This window comes from Lepus europaeus, chromosome 5 (assembly GCF_033115175.1).
Source record: "Lepus europaeus isolate LE1 chromosome 5, mLepTim1.pri, whole genome shotgun sequence".
Classification (NCBI taxonomy): domain Eukaryota; kingdom Metazoa; phylum Chordata; class Mammalia; order Lagomorpha; family Leporidae; genus Lepus; species Lepus europaeus.
In genome coordinates, this window is record NC_084831.1 from 156,300,371 (window position 1) to 156,323,976 (window position 23,606).

At 55.1% G+C, this 23,606-nt stretch overlaps 1 protein-coding gene across 2 annotated transcripts in view; it reads left to right on the plus strand.

Annotated features, from left to right (window-relative positions):
* The window catches only part of KIAA0040 (KIAA0040 ortholog), a 37,327-nt gene that overhangs the window by 10,168 nt on the left and 3,553 nt on the right, over positions 1–23,606 (plus strand). The gene's annotated exons all lie outside the window — the stretch shown is intronic.

The window sequence follows — 23,606 nt, forward strand, 5'->3', positions numbered from 1 at the left end:
GCTTGTTGCTACGTGACTGAGCTCTGTGTGTGTGTGAAGGCTGGAGAGAGAGAGAGAGACTTGAACTTGGGCCAAGTGGAACCAGCCTTGGTTACCCAGGGTGTGATGACACCAAATATGAGATGATCACCCATTTTAAGGATATACAAAGAGAGAAAGTGTGGTTGAGGTAAAGGAAACCAAAAACACGTTTTTCACTCCGGTTTCCTTAACACGATTGTCTGCCTTCCGGTCAGACATCCAGATCACCCCTGGCGGTCCTTGGGGCCCAGTGTGTCATCAGCCGCCACCATTCAAGTTCAAGTCATAGCACACCGTGAGCTTTGGAGGAACAGGAAAGTCTTCCAACAGCAGCCTTCCTCCTCGGGCCACAACCTCGAGGAGTCCCTGCCATTGCCGGGACACCGTGGCAATGAGAGCAGCTGGCTGGAGAAGGGTCAGGGAGAGGGGTGACCCCTGGAGAGCACAGTTTGAGCATCGCCAAGGTAACACCACAGGTGGAAGCCTCCGGACCTGGGCGGATCCCGAGCCTCCTTGATGCGGTTTGTTAATCTGAGGCGGCTGGGTTTCCTTGAGCAGCCTTCTCCGTCCTGGTCACACCGCAGGGTCCCGTTCACATCACACGCCCCTCAAAGCCTTCCCTTGATTTCTCGTTGGAATGCACAGTTCCCTCCGTGTGGCTCCCACAACTGCATGTGTGAGTTTCTCTCGAGACGCTTAACCAGTTGTGCCTCGCGGTTCTTCTGTTCTTCTCCACTTCCCCAACAAAAACCAGATTCCTTGAGTTGGCAGGTTGTATCTTTAGTTAAATTTTGAAGCCCTGGTAGGCTTTCTGCTCCTCATTAGGCAGCGCTATCTGGGGAGACCTTCGAAGAGAGGCATCCCTCATGTGCTGGAAGGTACTCAGCACATGGGAGCCGAATGCTCTGCGGTACTGCGGACCGTGTGGGTGACAAGTCTTCCACCTGGCGCCAGCAGCATTCACTCAGCGAAGGAAGAAACACGCTAGCAAAGGGAGTCCTGCCTCTGAGAAGAAGCGGGGTGCCTTGTGCAGTGACTGTGAGGGAGTGTGACCCTGCACACCTGCACACTCTGCTCAGTTGGCTTGGTGGCTGGAAGCTACCAGAGGAAATGACATCAGTTCAAGAACCCTGAACTTTAGGGACACAGCCAGTCAGGGGTTTCCAACAACTCGGGAGCAGTGTCACTTCCAAGCAATGGAACCTTAATCTTCCAAGTAGCACCCCATGAAAACACGGCTATTTTTCCCTTGGGGCCAATAACCTTTGAAAGTCAAGTCTCGTCTCGTCTCTTGGAGCTGCTCTCCACTCCGTTTCTCTGCACTGACAGCCTCGCTGGAGATTCCAAAGAAGCCAGTCACCAAAAACAGACGGCAGAGTGTACCTACCCTGGAATGACCAACTGTGTCTGGCTAAACTGGCCAAACCCAGACTACTGAAATTCGATCAGCAAGTAGCTTTTCCTGAGCATGCTCTTTTATCTGACTACACCATTATATCTGAACCTAGAAGCTAGTGTGGCAGAGTAGAAGAAACCCTGAATATTTTTTTAAAGATGTATCTATGTATTTGAAAGTCAGAGTTACAAAGAGACAGGAAGAGAGAGCGAGCGAGCGAGCGAGCTTCCAACCACCGGTCTAATCCCCAGATGGCCGCAACCGCCTGGATTGAACCAGGCAAGAGCCAGGAGCCTTTTTCGGGTCTCCCATATAGGTGGCAGGGGCCCAAGCACTTGAACCACCTTCCCCGGCTTTTCCCCGGGCCATAAGCAGGGAGTTGGGTAGCAAGTGGAGCAGCCAGGACACGAATCGGTGGCCATATGGGATGCCGGCATGGCAGGCAGTGGCTTTACCCCCCACAATGCCAGTCCAGCCCTAAATAATTAAAGGTAGCAGAACCACCCCATCATCTTTCAATAGATGTGGGACCTTGGACAGTCATTTAATTTCAGTGCACCTCAAGGTGTCCTCATCAGGGCCAGTGCTGTGGCATAGCGGTTAAAGCCGCCACCTGCAGTGCCAGCATCCCATATGGGCGCCAGTGCGAATCGCAGCAGCTCCACTTCCAATCCAGCTCAGCTATGGCGTGGGAAAGCAGTAGAAGATGCCCCAAGCCCTTGGGCCCCTGCAGCTGTGTGGGAGACCGGGAAAAAGCTCCTCCCTTCAAATTGGCACAGCTCTGGCTGTTGCAGCCAACTGGGGAGTGAACCAGAGGATGGAAGACCTCTCTCTCTGCCTTTCCTTCTCTGTATAACTCTGACTTCCAAATAAAGAAATAAATCTTTTTAAAAAAGTTTCCTCATCTATAAAAATGCTAGTTCATTCATTCAGCAAAGTACTTCCCAATGGGTAGAACATGTCCCAGATGCTGGGGATGTAAAAGACAGATTTCAGCCGGAGGGATAAATGTTACTGAACAAGCAGTTATCCTGGTGCGGATTCTGAGTTGTGGACGCAGTAGAGCTGCAGTGGAGGGTTCTGGGCTTTCGTGAGGTGAAGGAGGGTTTCCCAAGGGCAGCCGTGTGTGAGCCGAGACCACCGGGTGAGCGCAAGTCCTGCCTTAGTGTCGTGAGGAGAGCCTCACGCCGGCAAACTGCAAGGCTGGAGCAGCGGCCAGCCCACGACGTGGGACAAACGTCCACTCCTTGGGTTTTTCCTCCGTTTCTCCCCCATGCTGCAGTGGACTGAAACAGTGAATGTTTGCAGGAAGAAATTAAAATGAATTTGAAATTTCAGTCTGTACCCAGTCACAGATAAACCCGTGCCCACTCGGGCATCGGTGGGAAGACTGAAGGTGTGACTGCGTCGGTGTGTGGATGCCCATCCCCATCCCCAGGGACCAGGACATAACCGGCCGGTCTCTTTCTGACTGCATCGGTGTGTGGATGCCCACCGCCCCATCCCCAGGGACCAGGACATAACCGGCCGGTCTCTTTCTGATGGGGTTGCTGATATTTCAATTCGTAATCAGATTTTGCCTAATGGAGAAAGTGTGCTGTTAATACAGGTTTTCTTTTTTCTTTTTTTTTTTTTTTAAATTTTTGACAGGCAGAGTGGACAGTGAGAGAGAGAGACAGAGAGAAAGGTCTTCCTTTTGCCGTTGGTTCACCCTCCAATGGCCGCCACGGTAGGCGCGCTGCAGCCGGCACACCGCACTGATCCGATGGCAGGAGCCAGGGGCTTCTCCTGGTCTCCCATGGGGTGCAGGGCCCAAGCACTTGGGCCATCCTCCACTGCACTCCCTGGCCACAGCAGAGAGCTGGCCTGGAAGAGGGGCAACCGGGACAGGATCGGTGCCCCGACCGGGACTAGAACCCGGTGTGCCGGCGCCGCAAGGCGGAGGATTAGCCTAGTGAGCCACGGCGCCGGCCAATACAGGTTTTCTTATTGGAGTATCTGTGTTGACTGCCAGGCTGGCTAGGGCAGCCTGCCCATGAGGCTGGGGTAGGGCTTATTCCTGCCGGATCCTGAGCGCTGGTGAGGGGTCCTTTCATTATGAATGGGATCTGCTCTCAGAGGGGCCTCCCTGGGCCCATTGCACCAAACCCACGGGAGACCTTCCCAGCCCTGTGTAGTCACAGATCACCTTGCCGTACCACCTCCTTCCTTCTCTCCCTCGGGTCTCCCCACTGCCATCCCAGCCCTCCCTCCCGTGCACGCGACCTCTGTATCCCGGCTCTGGCTCTCCCATCCTGTGTGGGTCCCTCAGCCCTCCTTCCACACCATGTCCATCCCTCCCCGAGACAGCACGCAGCACAGGGGCCAACACAGCCTCCACCTCCTCGGAGCCGGCCCCTCCCCAACCTAAGCCAACGTTGACCTCTGTCCTCCGTAACTTTCCAGTATTTAGCATTTACTGCTCCTGTTGCTCTTGAAGACTAAACCTCCCAGGGCGTTCTCTGTTTACGGAGCGCTCTCGTGTGTGTCGCTGACTTTCACAACACTGGATGGGCAGTGACGTCAGTGTGGTGATTATCTTACTCTGAGGGTTGAGCCTACGTCCGAGAGCCGTGTTGCCTACCCCTTGGTGAAGCAGAGCGAGACTCAGAGTTCCAGGTTTAGGAAGAAACTCTTGGGATGGGAACCCGGGCCGGCGCCTCTCTCTCTCCCGTTCAGCACCATATCGATGACACAGTAGATACTCAACTAAAACCCTTCTACATGTGGGTGGAATCCGTATGTAACTGCAGGGAAAATCACCCCAATGGCATAGTTTATTGATGCAAATCATTGTTGCTAGTGCTGTTAGCCTCTTTGCGTTTCAAGAACCATATGCTTGTGGCATTATTTTTGTTACGGCAACTCAGTAAACAGCCTAAGTCACACACACACGCACACACGACCCCCAGAGGTCAGTCAGAGGGCACACAAAGGCAGGCACTGCTCCCTGTGCTCGCTGGAGCCAGCCCCGCTGCTTCCTGGCGGTGGATGGAATGTGCTTGTCAGGACTGGCTCAGCAGGTGGACACGCGTGGCTGGCCCTGGGAACCAGAGGTCCTCTGTGTGCACAGGAGATCCAGGCTACCCAGCACCAGGACTGTGTGTGGGTCTCGCTCCAGGACACAACACAGCCAGGTGAAAGAGCGGCCCTGCTGGGGGTGGGGGCGGGGTGGGGTGGGTGTGCGGGTGGGGGTGGGGTGGGGGGACGTCCAGCCAACCATTCCCGGTGGAGGCAGGAAGACCTCCTAGCAGTGCAGTAAATTTCCCGAGAAGTATGGCCCTCCTGAGTACTCGGCAGCGTATGGGCCTCCCGAGTACTCGGCAGCGTATGGGCCTCCCGAGTACTCGGCAGCGTATGGCCCTCCTGAGTACTCGGCAGCGTATGGGCCTCCCGAGTACTCGGCAGCGTATGGGCCTCCCGAGTACTCGGCAGTGTATGGGCCTCCTGAGTACTCGACAGCGTATGGGCCTCCGGAGTACTCGGCGGCGTGTGGCCCTCCCGAGTACTCGGAGCATTGAGAAGTGACTGTTTTGCCGCGGCCCCTGCCTCTGCCCGGGGTAGCACAGTTAGGGCTCTGTATTTGTCCGCTCCCTACAGCCCAGGCACCTCCACACGCCTGTCCTCTTCCTACAGCCCAGGCACACCTCCACACGCCTGTCTGCTCCTACAGCCCAGGCACCTCCACACGCCTGTCCTCTTCCTACAGCCCAGGCACACCTCCACACACCTGTCTACTTCCTACAGCCCAGGCACACCTCCATACGCCTGTCTGCTCCCTACAGCCCAGGCACACATCCACACGCCTGTCTGCTCCCTACAGCCCAGGCACACCTCCACTCGCCTGTCCTCTTCCTACAGCCCAGGCACACCTCCACACGCCTGTCCTCTTCCTACAGCCCAGGCACACCTCCACACGCCTGTCCTCTTCCTACAGCCCAGGCACCTCCACACGCCTGTCCTCTTCCTACAGCCCAGACACACCTCCACATGCCTGTCCTCTTCCTACAGCCCAGGCACACCTCCACACGCCTGTCTGCTTCCTACAGCCCAGGCACACCTCCACACGCCTGTCCTCTTCCTACAGCCCAGGCACACCTCCACTCGCCTGTCCTCTTCCTACAGCCCAGGCACACCTCCACTCGCCTGTCCTCTTCCTACAGCCCAGGCACCTCCACACGCCTGTCCTCTTCCTACAGCCCAGGCACACCTCCACACGCCTGTCCTCTTCCTACAGCCCAGGCACCTCCACACGCCTGTCCTCTTCCTACAGCCCAGGCACCTCCACATGCCTGTCCTCTTCCTACAGCCCAGGCACCTCCACACGCCTGTCCTCTTCCTACAGCCCAGGCACACCTCCACACGCCTGTCCTCTTCCTACAGCCCAGGCACCTCCACACGCCTGTCCTCTTCCTACAGCCCAGGCACCTCCACACGCCTGTCCTCTTCCTACAGCCCAGGCACCTCCACACGCCTGTCCTCTTCCTACAGCCCAGGCACACCTCCACACGCCTGTCCTCTTCCTACAGCCCAGGCACCTCCACACGCCTGTCCTCTTCCTACAGCCCAGGCACCTCCACATGCCTGTCCTCTTCCTACAGCCCAGGCACACCTCCACACGCCTGTCTGCTTCCTACAGCCCAGGCACATCTCCACACGCCTGTCCTCTTCCTACAGCCCAGGCACCTCCACACGCCTGTCCTCTTCCTACAGCCCAGGCACACCTCCACACGCCTGTCCTCTTCCTACAGCCCAGGCACCTCCACACGCCTGTCCTCTTCCTACAGCCCAGGCACCTCCACACGCCTGTCTGCTTCCTACAGCCCAGGCACACCTCCACACGCCTGTCTGCTTCCTACAGCCCAGGCACATCTCCACACGCCTGTCCTCTTCCTACAGCCCAGGCACCTCCACACGCCTGTCCTCTTCCTACAGCCCAGGCCCACCTCCACACGCCTGTCCTCTTCCTACAGCCCAGGCACCTCCACACGCCTGTCTGCTTCCTACAGCCCAGGCACACCTCCACACGCCTGTCTGCTCCTACAGCCCAGGCACCTCCACACGCCTGTCCTCTTCCTACAGCCCAGGCACACCTCCACACGCCTGTCCGCTCCCTACAGCCCAGACACACCTCCACACGCCTGTCCTCTTCCTACAGCCCAGGCATACCTCCACATGCCTGTCCTCTTCCTACAGCCCAGGCACACCTCCACATGCCTGTCCTCTTCCTACAGCCCAGGCACCTCCACACGCCTGTCCTCTTCCTACAGCCCAGGCACACCTCCACACGCCTGTCTGCTTTGGCCTCGAACCCTGTGAGGCAGGCGCTCACCGCCCGTTGCGTGCTCTTTTGGAGGTTGGTGTGGGTGACCATTTAGACTGGAACCAACGGGCCGAGGGGAAACCACGCTCCCTCCCAGCACTGTGTCCGGCTTCCTTCCAGAGGCCGCCTGTGCTAGCACCTTCCTGTAAGTTCTAGATGTTTCCACACTTGGAGATGGAGGAGAATTGAGGCCCTCGGCAGCTGAGCGGCTCTCCCGGGGCACACACGAATCCGGCCCTGCCCCACACACCGTCCAGCGGGCCCCTCTGCTCAGGGTTCTGCAGAACTGCCCTTATCCAACTGACTCGCGGGAAAGCGGCAAGAGCAGAAGCAACTAAGAGCAGGAGAGCCAGGGCCAGGGCCCACCCAGCGCTGCAGGACCATGACGTCCACTCCCTTCTCCGCCTGCTCAGGCCGCTCCCGTGCCCAGAACCCTCCCTGCCTTCTAGCCGGCAGGGCCAGGGCCCCACATTTACACCAGCGGTCCATCAAAGCGCCCCACCCAGTGTCCTGTTCCTTCAAGACTGTGATACCTTAGAGGCGATCTGACATGTATGCCCAGCCCAGCCCAGCCCTGAGGCCACACTGTGGAGCGCCCAGAGACGAGGCTGACTTCCCTGGCTTCTCCCGCCATCCCGCTCTCCTCCCAGTGGCCCTAAGTGTTTCCAGGAAGTCTTCAGGCCTCCAGGTGTTGATGGAGCAGGGGTTGTGGATCAGGAAGAAGGAAGGGGTGGGAACAGGATGTGTGTGTGTGTGTGTGTGTGTGTGAGAGAGAGAGAGAGAGAGAGAGAGAGACACCTGTGCAGCACCCCGGAGTCCCCAGCTGAGCAGTTTCTTCCGTCCGTCCTCCTACATCATGCATTTGCAATACAAGTGTCCCCTGATCCAGGGAGACGTGTGCTGTGACACCCCCGCCCCGGTATCTAAAACTGTGGATAGTCCCAAACTCTGTATATACTGTGTGTTCCCTACATACATACTGATGAGAAAGTTTAATGTACAAAGCTTGCAAGGGGGAAATTAGCAACAACAGTAATATAACAGCTATAACAGTATACTAAAAAAAAAAAAACTAAACTAAACTAATTAAGATGAATATACAGGCCGGCGCTGTGGCTTAACAGGCTAATCCTCCACCTTGCGGCGCCAGCACACCGGGTTCTAGTCCCGGTTGGGGCGCCGGATTCTGTCCCAGTTGCCCCTCTTCCAGGCCAGCTCTCTGCTGTGGCCAGGGAGTGCAGTGGAGGATGGCCCAAGTGCTTGGGCCCTGCACCCACGTGGGAGACCAGGAGGAAGCACCTGGCTCCTGGCTGCAGATCAGCGCGGTGCAGCCATTGGAGGGTGAACCAATGGCAAAGGAGGACCTTTCTCTCTGTCTCTCTCTCTCTCTCTCACTGTCCACTCTGCATGTCAAAAAAAAAAAAGATGAATATACAGTGATAAAGTTGCCAACATCAGTACTCTTGCATGTCGGGGCTATTAGGTAAAACACGGATTGCTGAAACACAGGCACTGAGATACCAAACTGTTGATCTGTTAACCAAGACGGTTACTAACTCACTAACAAGCCAGCAGTGCCCAGCGTTGCTGCCTTGGACAAAGGAACGGCTCAGGTCCAGGGCAGGCTGGAGCAGGCTGGTGCAAGATTTCATCAACTCATAATGGTGCACAGTTTAAAACGTACCTGTTTACTCATAGATTTTTCCATGCAATATTTTTCTCCCACAGTTGGCCGTGGGTAACTGAAACCTCAGACAGTGAGCCTGAAGATAAGGAGGGACAGCCCACAGGGTGCTGAAGCAAGGGCATTCCAGGGGTGCAGGGCTGGCTGCTCGGGTGCACCAGTGGGATCAGGGAAAAGGGGGAGTGAGTGGCAGGCTTCAGACTTCTGCTCCATCAGTCCTGCCTGTCCCTTCGGCAATCTGTGTGAGACTGAGAAAATGCCGTCCATAGCAAAGAAAAGGGTGCTGAAGCCAAAAGAAAAAGAAAACAGCGCCGCTTGCCTGGCACTGGGAGATGTTCAGTAAATGCGTTAGCTCACTCAGAGGCGTCCTCTGCGTTCGTCAACCGCTGGTCATCAACACCGGAAAAATAATTGCGTACAATGCCAGGAATGCAGGCGCAAAGCTGCGCAGGGAACACCTGAAGTTTCACCCTCAGGCAGCGTGAGCTGTGCTGTATACACAGCCCAGCCCCTGGGACACAGGCAGCAGCCCACAGCCCAGCGACGATGGAATATGCCGCGTCGGACAGTCCACGGAGACGAATGAGAACATGGCTGCTCATCCCTCTGTGAGGGAGCCTTTGCACTTCAAGCCTTCCTGGAGTTGCAGGAAGGTAGCTTTCGGATTTTAATTGCCTTGAACTTTTGTTAACATTAAATGAAGGGAGGAAATGGAAGGGAAAATAGAACCATGTCTGTGTTGCTTTGGAGTTGCATAATCGTATATTTTTGCCACCCCATTGGGCTTCAGCTATTGCAGCCTGTAAACCTCCCCCCCCACCACCACCACCACTGAAAAAGCAGTCAGCCCCTCGTTCTGTTATTGCTGCCAAGTTTGCAGGACTGTGATTTCCCCTCTCTAGAATTAGAGAGGACAACGCAACTTTTAATTTACGGTCTGTTTTGTAATTACCACCTCTGTGGGAGAGCCTGAATCGCACAAGTGTTCGGTTGTCCTCTTGCTTGTTCAAAAAACACTCTTTGCCTCCGCGAGGATGTGACGTGTGCAGACCTAAGGGTGGGTTCCTGGAGTCAGCCAGAAGCAGAACAGAAGAGGCCCCGCCCTGTCCCCGCCTAACTCACGTATGACCTCAGAGGCTCACGCTTTCCAAAAATAAGGCTGCACCTCGACACGCACCACACCCACCGAGGCTGGCTCCAGTCTTTGACCACGCAGTCCTGAGGAGCTGTGTAACCAAGGTGGCTCACTGTCACCATGGCTACAGGTTTTATTAGCACTAATACCAGGATGTGGTCAGATGACTCCATGTAGGCAAACCAAGCGTGCAAAGCATCAGACTGCACCGGGCATTCTCCACGCTGGACATGTGGCTCCTCGTGGTTCGTAAAAGACCAAGGAGGAAGGGAAGGGAGAGTCGGGAAGGCGGGGGCCGGTTCAGTGAGAGAAGCTGGGTGTTCTCTGTTTACCTTTAAGGGGGCTCTTTACTCCAATGCCCTAGAAAACCACTGCCTTGCATGTAGATCGCAGTTTGCCCTCTTCCATGTTCTTTCACATGTCTTCACATTGTCTGTTCTTCACAACAAAATCTATGTTTTTTTTTTTTTAGAGAGAGATTGAGAGACAGAGCTCCCATTCTCTTATTCACTCCCTAAATACCCACAGTGGCCAGGACTGGGCTGGGCCTGGCCAAAGGTGAGAGCTGGGAGCCAGGAATTCAATTCAGGTCACTCGCAAGGGTGTCAGGAGTCCAGTTACTGCCCTCGCCACTGCTCCCAGGCTCCGTCTGCATTAGCCAGAAGCTGGGGTCAGGAGGCAGAGCCAGGGAACTGAACCCGGGTACTCCAGTGTGCAGTGTGGGCATCCTGACCACTCGGCCAGGTGCCCTCCCCTCTCCACAGCCATCCTGAGAGAGATCGATGACAGGTAACACCCATTGCTCAGTTGTGGAGAGGGCTCCCAGAGCTCAGCTGGTGCCCAGGAGAAAAGGCGAAGAGAACCAGGTGGACCCTCTGACTCCTTAGTATTCTTCCCACTGCCTGTGGTCTTCTACCTGGGGACATTGTGATCGGACTGGTTCCCTCGTCATTTACCTGCTGGACCAGAGAGCCACCTAAGTCAGCCGGGGGTTACAGCTGCTCAGTGAGGCTTGCTTTGTGTCCTCATTTCCGTTTTTCAAGCAGCACAGGGAGTAGGTGAGGCAGCCCCTGCTCCCGAGAGACTTGATGGCCTCCAGGGGCTGCGAGCCACAGCTGCCTCCAGGGAGCAGGCGGAGGGGCAGAACTGGGTGGAGCACTGTTGGGTAGGGCGATCTCAGCCAATCACAGCCCCTGCTGCAGCTCCAGAGCCTGGGGCTACGTGGGAGGTCAGTGTGGTCAAATCTTAAATCTAACTCAGGACTCGGATGTTTGTATGAAATCGGAGGAGGCAGAAGAACAATAAAAAATAACAATGCCTGTGGGTCAGATGGAGCTGCTGGACTGCCCGTGAGCGCTGTGCCTGCCCAGTTTCCTGGGTCCTTCCAAAAACCTCGTGGGAGATGGGCTTGAAAGAGAAGTGTATTTTGGTGCAGAATTCATAGGAGGAGTGGGAAGGTTCTTCATAGTACACGTTTTCCCAGGAACTCTTGTGCGAGTTTGGTCCTGGTGTGTTTGGTCCCAGTGGAACGTGAGCCCCTGCAGATCCCAGAAGACACCTTCAGCCAATAGGGTATCCTTAAGGTGTGGCACACAGGCAAGCCTCCAAACACTAATGGATGCTGATGGGGTGAACGCCCCACCGTCCTGGGAGGCCTGAGCACGCTGCTGAGATGTTGGGCACAAGGCAGCACCATCTCTGGACCCAAACCTCATCCTGCACCCTGGTAGCTGCACAGCCTGGTCAAATTACTTAATCTCCGACAGCCTCGGCTTCTCCATCTGTATCGTGGGGACAAGATGGCCTGCCTCGCGGAGCTGTGGAATGAGGTCGTGCCTGGAAAGCCTTGATCACACAGTGTCACACCCTTCAGTGGGAACTCAACAGTTGGTGACTTTGGGCCCAACCAGTCCCTCCCTGCGCCCGTGAAAAGGGAGCAGATATGTCGCCAGCAGCCCCCCAAGTTGAGGCCTTGGCCTCCTGACGTCTCTTATGAGAGGCCTGGCCACGGAAAACAAGTGCACACTGTAACCGAAAGGAAGAGGAAGGCTGAAGAAGGCTTCCCGCAAAAACCGGAGCCTGGCGGTCAGGCGGGCCGCGGGGGCAGGGGATGAGTGGAAGTAGTGAGGAAGCAGTGGGCAGGCCAGTGCACCTGCCCTGAGCCCCAGGAGCTGGCGAAACTTAGCCTGAACCGGTGCTGTGGAAAACCGGCCGAACTCTGCTTCTAGCCGAAGAATTCTTGAATTAAGTAAGGGAAGTTCTCCCCTTCCCCACAGCGAGTGCAGTGTGACAGTAAAGATGGTGTGTGAGTTCCCAGGCAGCTCTCAGCACAGGCTGTGTGAAGCGTGCCAGGCAGCGTGCTTCACGCGTGTTGTCTCATTGACTGCAGCTAGCCCCGGGTGCACCCATTCATCCCTTCAGCGAGTGCTCAGGGCCGGCCCACTTTCCACCAGGCGCTGCGCCAGATGCCCAGGGGGCGTGCACTCAACACCCAGCCCTCCGAGAAAGATGCTAGTGTCTCTGTTTGCGGGAGGAAAGCACTGAACTCCACAAGCTTAGGTGAATAATCCCCAGGCCCCATACCACGCTATTGGTGCAGACAAAATTCCTGACTCCAGCTTTCTGATTTATGAGGGAAAAAACGTTCCTTGGTGCTCTCGGGAAGGCAGGTAGGAGGAGGTTGGCGATCTGCTACAGGGCTGGAGAGAGCGTCAGTCACAGTTAGGCCTGGTGGAATTTGCAGGGAAGCAGAGAGACGTGGCTGCTAGTGACGAGACCTGAGGGTAGGTTAAGACACACTGATCGTTCTTGGACCCTGTGGCGTGGAGCCCTTTGCAGACGACGTAATTAACGATGAGAAAAAAAAGAGGAAGGGAGGGGAGGAAAGATGAGGAAAGTAGAGGAATCAGAGATTCCAGGCCTTCCATAATAGAATTCAAAGAAAATCCAGATGAAAACCTTCCTAAACTCTTCTCGTTGTTCTCAAGTAACTCTTAATTGTTTCCCTGGTGTCTCCTCTCAAAGGAGAGAGGATTTCTCTTACCTCCTCTGGATTCCCTAGCCTGGCTTAATTAATACTTGATTGATTGAAAGATGGACTCATTTGAACCTCAGGTGACCTGGAACGTTTTCATTTTCTTTTCTGCTGAACCTGACGTAGAGTATATAGTAATTAAGAAAGGATCCCTGGTTGTCAGGGTCCCAGCCACAATGGGCTCTTTGAGCAGGAGCAAGGCAGCTGATTGTCTGGAGCTGCTAACACACACACCTCACTCCCTGCTGCCCTCAGGGCGTGGACTGTCCTGAGTTTCAGGCTGGAGGGTCTTCCTGGACAGGGCACTGAATGAGTGGAGCGTCGCCATCCACGCCTGTGGCCGTTTCTCACCAGTGACCTGGCTGAGCTGATGGACACCCATCCGAGATAGCTGGCCCCCACCCTCCCCCCATCCCTTAGGTTGGTCGGCTTCGTGCCAGGCTGTGGGCACTTGAGCACATGGGCCAGGCCTGCCCCCTGTCGTCGTGACCAGAGCGTGCCCCGTGGAGGAGGGACACACTGCAAGCCTGGCTGGAGGCAGGGCCGTTCAGACTGCCCGGCTAGGAGAGGGCTGTGGCCGAGATGGAAGAAACCGAGCGGAGAAGCACGTGAGCCGAGACCTGAGTGCTGTGAAGCGGTCACCCCAGGATTGAGGACAGAGGGGCCAGGCGAAGGGATAGACAAGGACAGCTCCGACATGGGTGTGACCAGGCCCGGGGGAGGCCAGAGGAGACAGGGCCTGGATAACGGAGGGGCCTGTGGGACAGGAGGAGGAGTTTAGATTGCACACTTGGGGTGACGGGAAGCCTTGGGTGTAAAGCGAGCGGGGGCGGCAGGATCTGGTTCATGGGAGGACGACAGGCTATGGCGAGGGAAGAGTCAAACCAGAGGAACTGGTTTAGGAAGCCGTGGCAGTGACCCAGGCGAGAGACAATGGTGATGGAGAAAAGTGGCTGGATGCTGGGTGTGTGTGAGAGGTAGAGCCGACGGACCGGCTGACAGAGTGGACGTGGGGGCAAAGCAGAGGAGAGAGGCAAGGACGCGTGGTCAGTCTTCTGCTCGGCCCAGAGACAAAAGGTGGCGCTCACTTGCTGGGCGTTCACTGGCTCTCAGGATGTGAGCAGTGCGAAGCCCGGGCCTGCGGGTTAAACCCAGGAGTGGGCAGCACAGCTGTTCGGGAGCTGGAGGCGTCAGAAAACCCAGTCTGCAAGGACAGAGCGCCTGCGAGACCCAGCGCCCTTGGCACTTGGCTGTGCTCTTGCAGTTTTTCAAAGCAAACAATGGATTATCCAAGAGGGAGCTCAGCCTTTGGTGGGTGATCGGCTCTGTGGTGACTCAGGGGTAGCAAGTCACGGAAGACCCCACAGAGGAAGCCTGGAGGGAGGACACGGAGTCCCTTGCTTGGGTGGGGGTGGGGGCGGGGGTCATCTTGGCAAGTGGAACAAGGGCCAGAGCATGGCCGTGTGAGAGCCGGGAACAGGACGTGAGAATGCCCCAGCCCACCTCCAAGTAGGGGAGGGATGGAAGGCCAGGCTGTGGTGACAGAGGGGCAGATCACAGTGACCGCAGCCAGGCTAAGCAGGGGTTGTGCGGTCACGCTGGGATTGTAGGTGAATCGAAGGAAGGAAAAGCCAGATAATCATTTGAGGGCTTGGACAAGTATGATAACAATGACTTTTTTTTTTTTTTATATCTTTTAAAGAGGTATTTGTTTATTTTGAAAAAGTTACAAAAAGAGAGGGAGAGACAGAGAGATGTTTCATCTGCTGGTTCACTTCCCAGGTGGCCATAATAGCCAGGGCTGGGTCAGGCCAGAGCCAGGGGCTTCATGCGGGTCTCCCACATGGTTGGCCCAAACACTCGGACCATCTTCTGCTTTTCCCAGGCCATCCATTAGCAGGGAGCTGGATCAGAAGTAGAATAGCGGGACGTGAACCAGCATCCATAAGGGAGGCCTTTATTTGTTTATTTCAAAGGTAGAGTGATGGAGAGGAAAGGGGAGAGAGAGATTTTTTTTAAAAAAGATTTATTTATTTATTGAGTTACACAGGGAGAGGAGAGGCAGAGAGAGAGAGAGAGAGAGAGAGAGAGATCTTCTATCCGATGGTTCACTCCCCAGATGGCCGCAACGGCTGGAGCTGCTTTGATCTGAAGCTAGGAACCAGGAGCTTCTTCCAGGCCAGGGCATTAACCTGCTGCGCCACTGCACTGGCCCAAGAGAGGTTTTCTATTCGCTGTTCCTCCCCAAATGCCCAACACAGCTATGGTTGTGCTAGGTGGGAAGCCAGACGCCTGGAGCCCCACCCAGGTGTCCCATGCGGGTGAAAGGGACTCAGGTACTCGGGCCATCACTGGCTGCCTCCCGGGATGCCCATTCGCAGGAAACTGGATCAGAAGTGGAGCAGTTGGGACTGGAACCAGCACTTCCCTTTGAGAGGCAGGAGTCCCAAGCGGCAGCTTAACCGGCGTGCCTGAATGCCCACCTCAGCAGCTTTCAGGAGGAGGGCCCCTCTGCCTTCCCACTGCTGCCTTCCGTACCCACAGAGCTCTCTTGCTCAGGCCTGGCTTAGCCTGGGCACTCGCTGTGGTCAGCGGCACTGCCTCCCTCTCTCTCACAATACGCCATGTTCGTTCTCACTTCAGACCTTCCCCTCGGCTCTTTCTGCTGCCTAGGAGGTTCTGCCCTTAGCTGTGTGCGCAACCCCCCTCTTGTCATCCTCCCAACCTCAGCTCAAGGTCCCCTCTGCAGAGGCCACTCCAGCCGGCGAGAGAGCTGGGTTGACTGTGCGCCGTTTACTGCTTGTTTCTCTCTGTGGACACTCTGCAGCATTGCCGCGCTTAGTCACGGCTGTGTCTGCAGTGTTTCAGACAGGAAGTGACAGGTGTTGGGAGCTCATCAAATACATTGGCGGAAGGAAAGAGGAGAGAGACGGGAGAGACAAGAAGACATCCGGTGTGGGATGAGGAAGGAGGCTCGCATTCCAAATGGCCCCGTAATGCGAGATCCGTGGAGAGAAGGTGAAGAAACTCTCGAAGCTCTATGATGATTGCGCTGAGCGACGCTGGCACAGCCTTCACTTCTGAAACAGTCGCATTGAAAATCAACAATGACCAAAGCGGTTTGGAAGCCGCTTCAGGCAGGAGAAAGGAGGGAGGAGGGGGGTAGCACCTTTTAGAGGGGGCCTGGCCAATGAAAGCCACCACTCCAGAACCCCCAGATTCCAGGAAGGCAAACGAAACCATCACAGGCTAAGGAGTCCCGGAATATTGATCTGGGCCAGCCTGTTTGTTTAGGGTCAGATAAGCAGGCCAGGCTGGAGGCACTCAGCTCATTTAATCCTCACAATCCCCAGTTGTTATCAGCTCCATTTTACAAACGAGAAAACTGAGCCCGGGAGGGAGAGAGCGAGCTGATACTGCAGCCCGGGGGTGACACAGCTCAGGAGCGGCAGAGCCAGAACGGGCTCAGCATCCACCGATCCGGACGAGTCCCTCTGCAAAGCTGCCCTACCGGACAGCGGTGGGGCTCTCCCCACTTTGTTAGCATCGCCAGCTTAGCTTTTTGTCCCTTGCATCCATCAGGACAGGCTAAACCACCGGCTGCACCCACTGGTTTCTCGCTGGTTGCCCTGTTCCCTGTGGGCAGCACTGGGGCTCGGCTCACACCATCATCTCACTGCCCCCGGGGCCTTTGGAGTCCACGCGTGTATCTCCTGCACCTGGCCAGCCAAGGAGCAAGCAGAGAGCGCACATGGAGGACCTAGGGAGACTTCAGGAGCCACGTCCCCTCGGCCAGCCCTCAGGCGCATGACCCACAGAGATGTGGACACAGAGGTGGTGGGCGTCTTGCAAAGCACTGCCCGGGGCTTGTTTAAGGACTTTGCTAGGGGAGGCCTGGCACAAGGGCGAGCTAGGTATCCTGATGACGCAGCCATCAGCCAGGTGGAAATCCAACCAGATGGCCATCTTAGAAGCCTTCAAATCCAAACTATAGAGTGAAGCATCATTTTATTTTTAATAACCATGGGGTCTTAATCATTTTTATATTGATCTATTTGTGCTTCTGTTCAAAATTGCAACCATAACTATAATGTCGACTCAGAGGAAAAATACTATTTATTTTCCTTTGATACTATCTAGTTACCCATCACATAAGGCACACTCTCAGAGGACAAGGGAGCCTCCGACTTTTTATTAGGACGGGTTATTTGAAGCAATTAAGTTGGGAGAAAATGTAATGCCTAGAGCCAGGTTTAAGTAATAAGCATAATGTGCTACAGGCAGTCTTTGCCTGGATCTGACAGCTCTTACGATGCAGCGCGGAGCTGTGCCGGAACGTATCGGGGCATGTCAGGTTAGCAAGGTGTGGATCACCCAGAAAATACCCATCCAGGGCAGCAGAGTTAATAACCAGGGACCGAGGTTCCCTTGCAAGCCCTCGCTCGCTGCCAGAGAGCCTTGGTTTCTGGAGTGGTGTGTGTGTGAGGAGGGAGAGAGAGGGAGGGAGAGTTTCGTAACCAGAGGGGTTTTGCAAGGCAAGGCAGTTTGAGAGCTGGGGTAAGGTTTAGACGGGCGTGGTGGAGAGACCCGGGGCTGAGTCAGAGGTTTTAACCCCTAGCAAAGGTGACAGGGAGTCAGGTGGACTCTTCGGTGGGATTCCTATCTCAGGAAAGCAGAAATGGAGGGGTGGGGGCTCAGAGCCCTCGTAGGAGACAAGGACCAGGAGGAAGAAGGCCGTGCACGCTCAGGACACTGCTCATGTCCTCCTGCCTCGGCGTCTCCACGCCCATCCACTGGAGAACATCGGAGCCAGGCCACGGGGCCCCCTCCACGGTCACATCCCCCTCACTCTAGCCTCCATTTCCCCCCGAACAACTGAAACCGTCTCTTCCCACTCCTCCCTCTCACAACTCCGTGACGGTTTGTTGACGAAGCACACACTGGTTCTATCTCCACTTGCCTGAGAGCCTGTGGCTTCTCACAGCACGTGCCAACCTTTAATACGTCTTACAGGGCCCCACAGTGTAGGGCTGCCGGCCTCGTGGGCCCCACGCGTGCCTGCCCACTGCTGCTGCTGCAGGGTGTTCAGCCATGTTGTTGCCTCGGCTTTTCAGGAGAAGCAATGGGTCCAGTTATTGGCCTCATAAAAAGCACAAGAAATGTACTATTCCTCTGTTTGGGATGGGGGGATGGGAGGGTGGAGACAATGTTAACAGCTGAGCTTATTGTTCTAAATTTAGAGACACTTCACCCAAAAAAATCACCTAAAGGCTGAAGAAAAATGCGTCAAGCATTTTTGGAAATGCCTTAAAATAAGTTTTTCCTGTGTTTCAAGATTTACCAGCCCACGTGTTTGCTTGTTTGTCATGGAGGTCTTGGCTTAGTAATCCCCACTCAGAGCCCTCGTGACCTCCCTGATGGGTCACTCTTGCCTGTTCACAGCACTCGCCCTAACTACACTTTAGCACACGTCGGTATGGCTCTCCGATGACTGCTGCCACGTTAGACTCTGAGCACTGGACAGTCAGGGATCCGCTCTGCTTGTTCCGGGACACCCAGGGCCCACACAATTCGTGCCAGGTAATAGGCGCCCCTAGGTCATTGCCGAAGACGGAGCCGCCCCCACCGTGACTGCCGTTTGCTCTTCCCTTTGCCTTGCTGTCCCCTCTGCTGTGCTGCTCCTGCATCCCTCTGCACAGCCCCAGCCACGAGACACTCCCCTCCCCATGCTTCTGCTGTTCTGTCTCTCCTGCTTCCTAGAAGTGACGGCGCTCAGCCTCTGGTGCACCGGGCCAGAGCCGTAACAGAGATGCAGTAGACGGTGATCACACTGACACACGGCCTCCAGGAGAACAGTGCTGGCAACGCAGGGCGAGAAGAGTTGCCTCTGGCAGCTCCTGCCTGGCCAGAGTGCTGCTGGGGAGGGGGGTGAACTTCTTCCCCGCCTCCCTTGCCCGTAATTCGTCCATTCCCTCATTCAGCACAGGGCCCCCATGCTCAGAGACGAGGGTCACCTGCTCCTTGTGTGTAGCCAGCAGTTCCTGAACCTGACAGTTGTCCACAACCACTTGGGCTGTTTGTTACGAGCATCACTTCCTGTGTCCACCCCAGACCTTCTAAATCAGGGTCAACTGGGGTGGGCCCAGGAATCTGTGTCTCTGACTCCCTCCCCAGGTCTACGTGCCGTCCTGCTGTCACGTGGATCCTTGGGTAGAGGGGACAAAGCAAACCCACTGCTATTCCCAACACAAGGCAGAAGGAAAGACCCCAACAGAGGTCCGCGCCCCTAACTTCCAGTGATTACACGGACGCACGGCATGCCCAGGGTCCACAGCCACAGCAGAGGAACAGCTCAAGGTTCTGAAGGAGCCTGGAACCCCCCACTTCAGCCCAGGCTCCACAGGAAGGCTGGAGGTGTGGCCCCCGGGAGGTCATCCTGTTCCCATTGTCATCCTACTGCCATGGACAGCTCTAGAGAACAGCCACTGTCTGACAGACACTGTTCTAGAACTTCACATGTATGATTTCACCTAATAAACAGGAACAACGAGAGGCAGATAGAGTAGAATGCCCCACCCAGAGTAGAATGCCCCACCCAGAGTAGAATGCCCCACCCACTCTTGGAGAGCTGCAGAGGCAGCCTGGGCTCTCGGAGATTGGATCGGACCTCCGTGGGAATGACTCAGCCCAGTGCACTCCCAGGGCTCCCAAAGCCTGGGAGAGAGGCTGGGGCCTGCTGGCTTCTTGGGCCTCACCTATGAGTTCAGCCATCCTCTAGACACCGTCAGATGTTCCCAAGTGACTCTTGGTCCTGTTGCCGAGTGCCAGAGTCTAGAATTACATCCACAGACCTGCACACCAGCCGTAAGCCAGGAGGTTATTTGCAAAGCCCTTCTCATGTCTATGGGGTTGGGGGCCTGAGGTTCTGTGGCAATGAGGATGAGGTTTGGAGATGAGGGCTGGCGAGGAAAAGCTCAAGGCCAGAATTGGTCCATCGGCATTTGGGGATAATTTACTATTTTATGTTACATAGTACTGTGCGGTTTACAACATGCACTAAATATACTGAGCCCATTTAATCCTCAAGCGTCTTACCCAGGGAAGCTCCATTTGGTAGCTGAGGTTTGGTAACTCAGCAGGGTCACACAGGGTGACCCAGGGCTCAAGCCCAGGTCTGAGGGTCCAGGACCCTTGTTCCCCGCCACCACCTCCTACGTGGGCAGGCAGAAGCCCAAGCAAGAAAGAATGAGTGATGACTCTGTCTCCCCATCCAGATATTACAGAGAATATCAAAGTTTTTGTTTTAAAAGTCTGGTTTCAAGCAAATTGCAAGTAACTTTTCCACTCTTCCCTCTCCGCACACCCACCACCCCCTCAACCACAATCAAACAAATGAGGTTGCTTGGCACCTATTGTTGGCTTACAAGAATAGATAAATTGCTTTTCAAACAGTGGCAGCAGCTCTTGAAGAAGAGAATGAGTCTCCCAGAGTGTATTTCTAGGGCTTCTTTTGCAAAACAGGCCATGGAAGCTCTAACTTTTAATTCATGCCACCAAGGAGATATTTGATTGTTTCCAAGAGTTGCTAATAATACAAGGCTCATAAATACTAATGAAACACTATAGATTAGCAGAGCTCCACAAGTAACCTGGGGGGCCCAGAAGAGAATTCTTAGATGAAAAAAAATATAAAGAATACCTTTTAATCGAATTTTCCCCAGACTAGGTTCCCAAATGTTAATGAATACTCTCTCTCTCTGGCTGTATGGAGAACAGACTCAGATAAGTACCTGTAGGAATGAAGAAGAGAATTATTGACTTAGCTTTAGCTTGAAAAGAAATCTATTTATTCAAAGGCTATTTTAGGGGCCATGGGATGGACTAGTTTAAGACAAAGGTTGGGAGGGGTAAGAGGGCCTGGGACACGGAGATAAACACAATTCAAATGCATGCTTCAGTTTCAGCCAGCTAAGCAACGCAGGTTGGGATTTGCTTCTTAGACTTGTCTTTTATGACATGGTCCTACAATGATAATAACTCCCCCTGGAACAGACAAGTCTCTACAATGTCAGAAACTGTATCGTTGTCATTGGCTACCAGAACCCCAACGCCTAACCCAGAGCATGGCACATACTAGGGGCTCAGCAAAGATTTGTTAAATGGATAAAGAGATCCCGTAAGACATTGTCCACAGCTTTTCAGATCCCTTTTCTGGAAGGGTGGTCCTAATTACAACATTCAAAGCCCCATCCCTATACCCCCCGTTAACTACAAACTTACCACAACCACAACCACCCTTTCTGGCTTCTCTTCCAATCCTGTCCCAGGCTCACAAGACACCCTGGTCTGCTGCTGCTGTTCTAGAATTTTCTCTGCCTGGAATACTTGAACATTGCTTTCTTCCATGTTTCTCTGAAAATCCTATTCATCTTCCAGACTCCTCCTCGAGTGGCTCCCCCTTCGTGAAAACTGCCCTCCTGTTCTCCAAAGCTTGTCGACGTCCTTGCTCTCTCCCTGGCTGAACTCAAGAGTGGGCCTGGGCGCCTTCTGCTCCCCACGGGGACCAGCACGACCCCTGGCACAGAGCAGTGTGTCAACATTGTGGTCATGGTTTCCTCTAACTTGAATCCCAGAGTACTGTGCGTGGGGCACTTGGTCCCAGGAAAGCTAGGCATAGGATCCAGTTAGAGGAAGAGCATCTAAAGTTCACCCACAGCAGAGCAGAAATATCCCCCCTGCATGGGCCAAAAAATACTGGAGCAGGCCAGGCTGACGTGCAAACAAAGGTCACAGAGAAGGGAGAGGGAAGATGCCGAGGGGTGGGCGCGTGAGAACGCCGAGGGGTCTCAGAGGACCAAGGGTGCCTTTCTCTGCAGAGAGCCCGGCAGCTTCAGGGTGCAGGCAGACCCGCGTAGTGGGGCGTTGCCCGACGTTTGGAGGGGCTCAGCCAGAGCCTCCAGTGGAGGGGCTGACTGCTCAGAACCTCCCTTTCATGTTGAGTGTAAGTTGGGCAGCCGTATACTTTCTACAAACATGGACTTGGCCAGGACTGGGTTTGTTATGTTTTCTTGTGCATTTGGGAAGTATCTAACAATGGAACGAAAATCTCTTTGCAATCATTTCCACAATAGACTGGGATAAACACTGATATCAGCCTGGGGAATAGCCAAGCTTTATAAGATTCTGGAAGTCCCGGGCTGCTTTCCAAAGTGGGTTCGTTCCTTACAAAGCAGTCGGAAGCCACGGGGCGGTGCTTGTGAACAGCTGACACCTGTCTGGCGCTCAGACTCCCCAGAATGAGCAAGGTCGGCCCCACCACTCCACTGTGTGACCTCCGCCTCCATCTCTCCTGCTGTGGGGTGGAGGAGTTTGAGTCCCCACCTCCTGAGGTGGTATTGAAGAGTACATGAATTAATAGGTGGCAGGTGCCTAGAAGAACGCCTGGCGTGCAGTAACTGCTTCATAAAAGCTATGTAAAGGTATGGTTGTCATCCTACAGCATGACTTCAGGTTGCATGGGCCAAACGTTAGAGTGGTAGGTGCCAGTTACACAATAGTGCAAGTTTTGTAAATAATGTCACGCTAGGGGGTTGGTCACATGCCAGGAGACCAGGAATAAAGTTAGGTAGGGCTTTGATGGGCACATGGGAGCCAAGTCTAGGAGACATCTCTTGCGCATGTTATCCAAGGCATTAGACCTCTAAGAACAGCACCACTCTGGAAGGCCACACATCTGGGCTCCAGTGCAAAGCAGCAGGATGAAGCCTGAGCTAACCGTGAGCTCTGGACTCAGGCTCCCCGAGGCCTGTGTCTGTATCCTGTCACTCACAGATGCATGTGAAAGTGGTGAGCACCCAACAGCAGGCACCATCACTGTTATTGTGAGTTCCTCCTCGTGCCAGCGTCCTTGGGAGAGCCCTGGACCCATTGTCCCGAGTCTGGGCGTTCGCTGCAGCGCTGCGTGGCCTGACACACGTCACCTCACTGCTGTGGCCTGCAGATTCCTCACCTTTAAAAAGCGGGAGAGCTGGTCAAGATGGTCTCTGCGGCCTCCAGCCTAGAAGTCTGACTTTCTCTGCCGGCGCCGTGGCTTAACAGGCTAATCCTCCACCTGCGGCGCCGGCACACCGGGTTCTAGTCCCGGTCGGGGCGCCGGATTCTGTTCCGGTTGCCCCTCTTCCAGGCCAGCTCTCTGCTGTGGCCCAGGAGTGCAGTGGAGAATGGCCCAAGTGCTTGGGCCCTGCACCCCATGGGAGACCAGGAGAAGCACCAGCGCGGTGCACCGGCCGCAGCGCGCCTACCGCGGTGGCCGTTGGAGGGTGAACCAACGGCAAAAGGAAGACCTTTCTCTCTGTCTCTCTCTCACTGTCCACTCTGCCTGCCAAAAAGAAGTCTGACTTTCTGGCAGATGGGCCCACAGCGGTGTCTTGCACCGGGAAGTCTGAAATCTCTTTGAACTGTGCCCATCCCTGAGGTTTTGTTGGGACACAGATCAAAGGGAGCTTCAAAGAGCTTCTTCCTCACAGCTAAGCCGTAAGATAGGTGTGGAGAGGCAAAGGGGCAACCCGGGAAGGGGCCACGCTGCTACAGCAGGAGGGAAACGGCTCCTCCTCTACAGCGAGCTCAGGGTGGGGACAGGGAGGCATCCGGAGACACCAGGCTACCGCCGAGGCCCCTCTTCCATTGAGGAGAAAGGACCAGGCAGAGATGGAGACTTGGGAACGATTGCTGGAACAAGAGAAAACCAGCAGATGATGAGCTGTTCTCCCAGCCCCGGGAGGAGAGGACCCTCAGGCCCAGGAGTGGGTGGGAGGCAGTGCGTGGGACAGCCTGGCAGGCAGGGGTGGGGCCAGGTGGACAGACCTCCTCGCCTGGGGACACCAAGTCCCCTGCCTCGGGCAGCAAGACGTGAACATTCCATCCCGAGCTGCGGCTTTCAGAGCCATTGGAAATGGCAAGTGAGGTCGCTGAGTC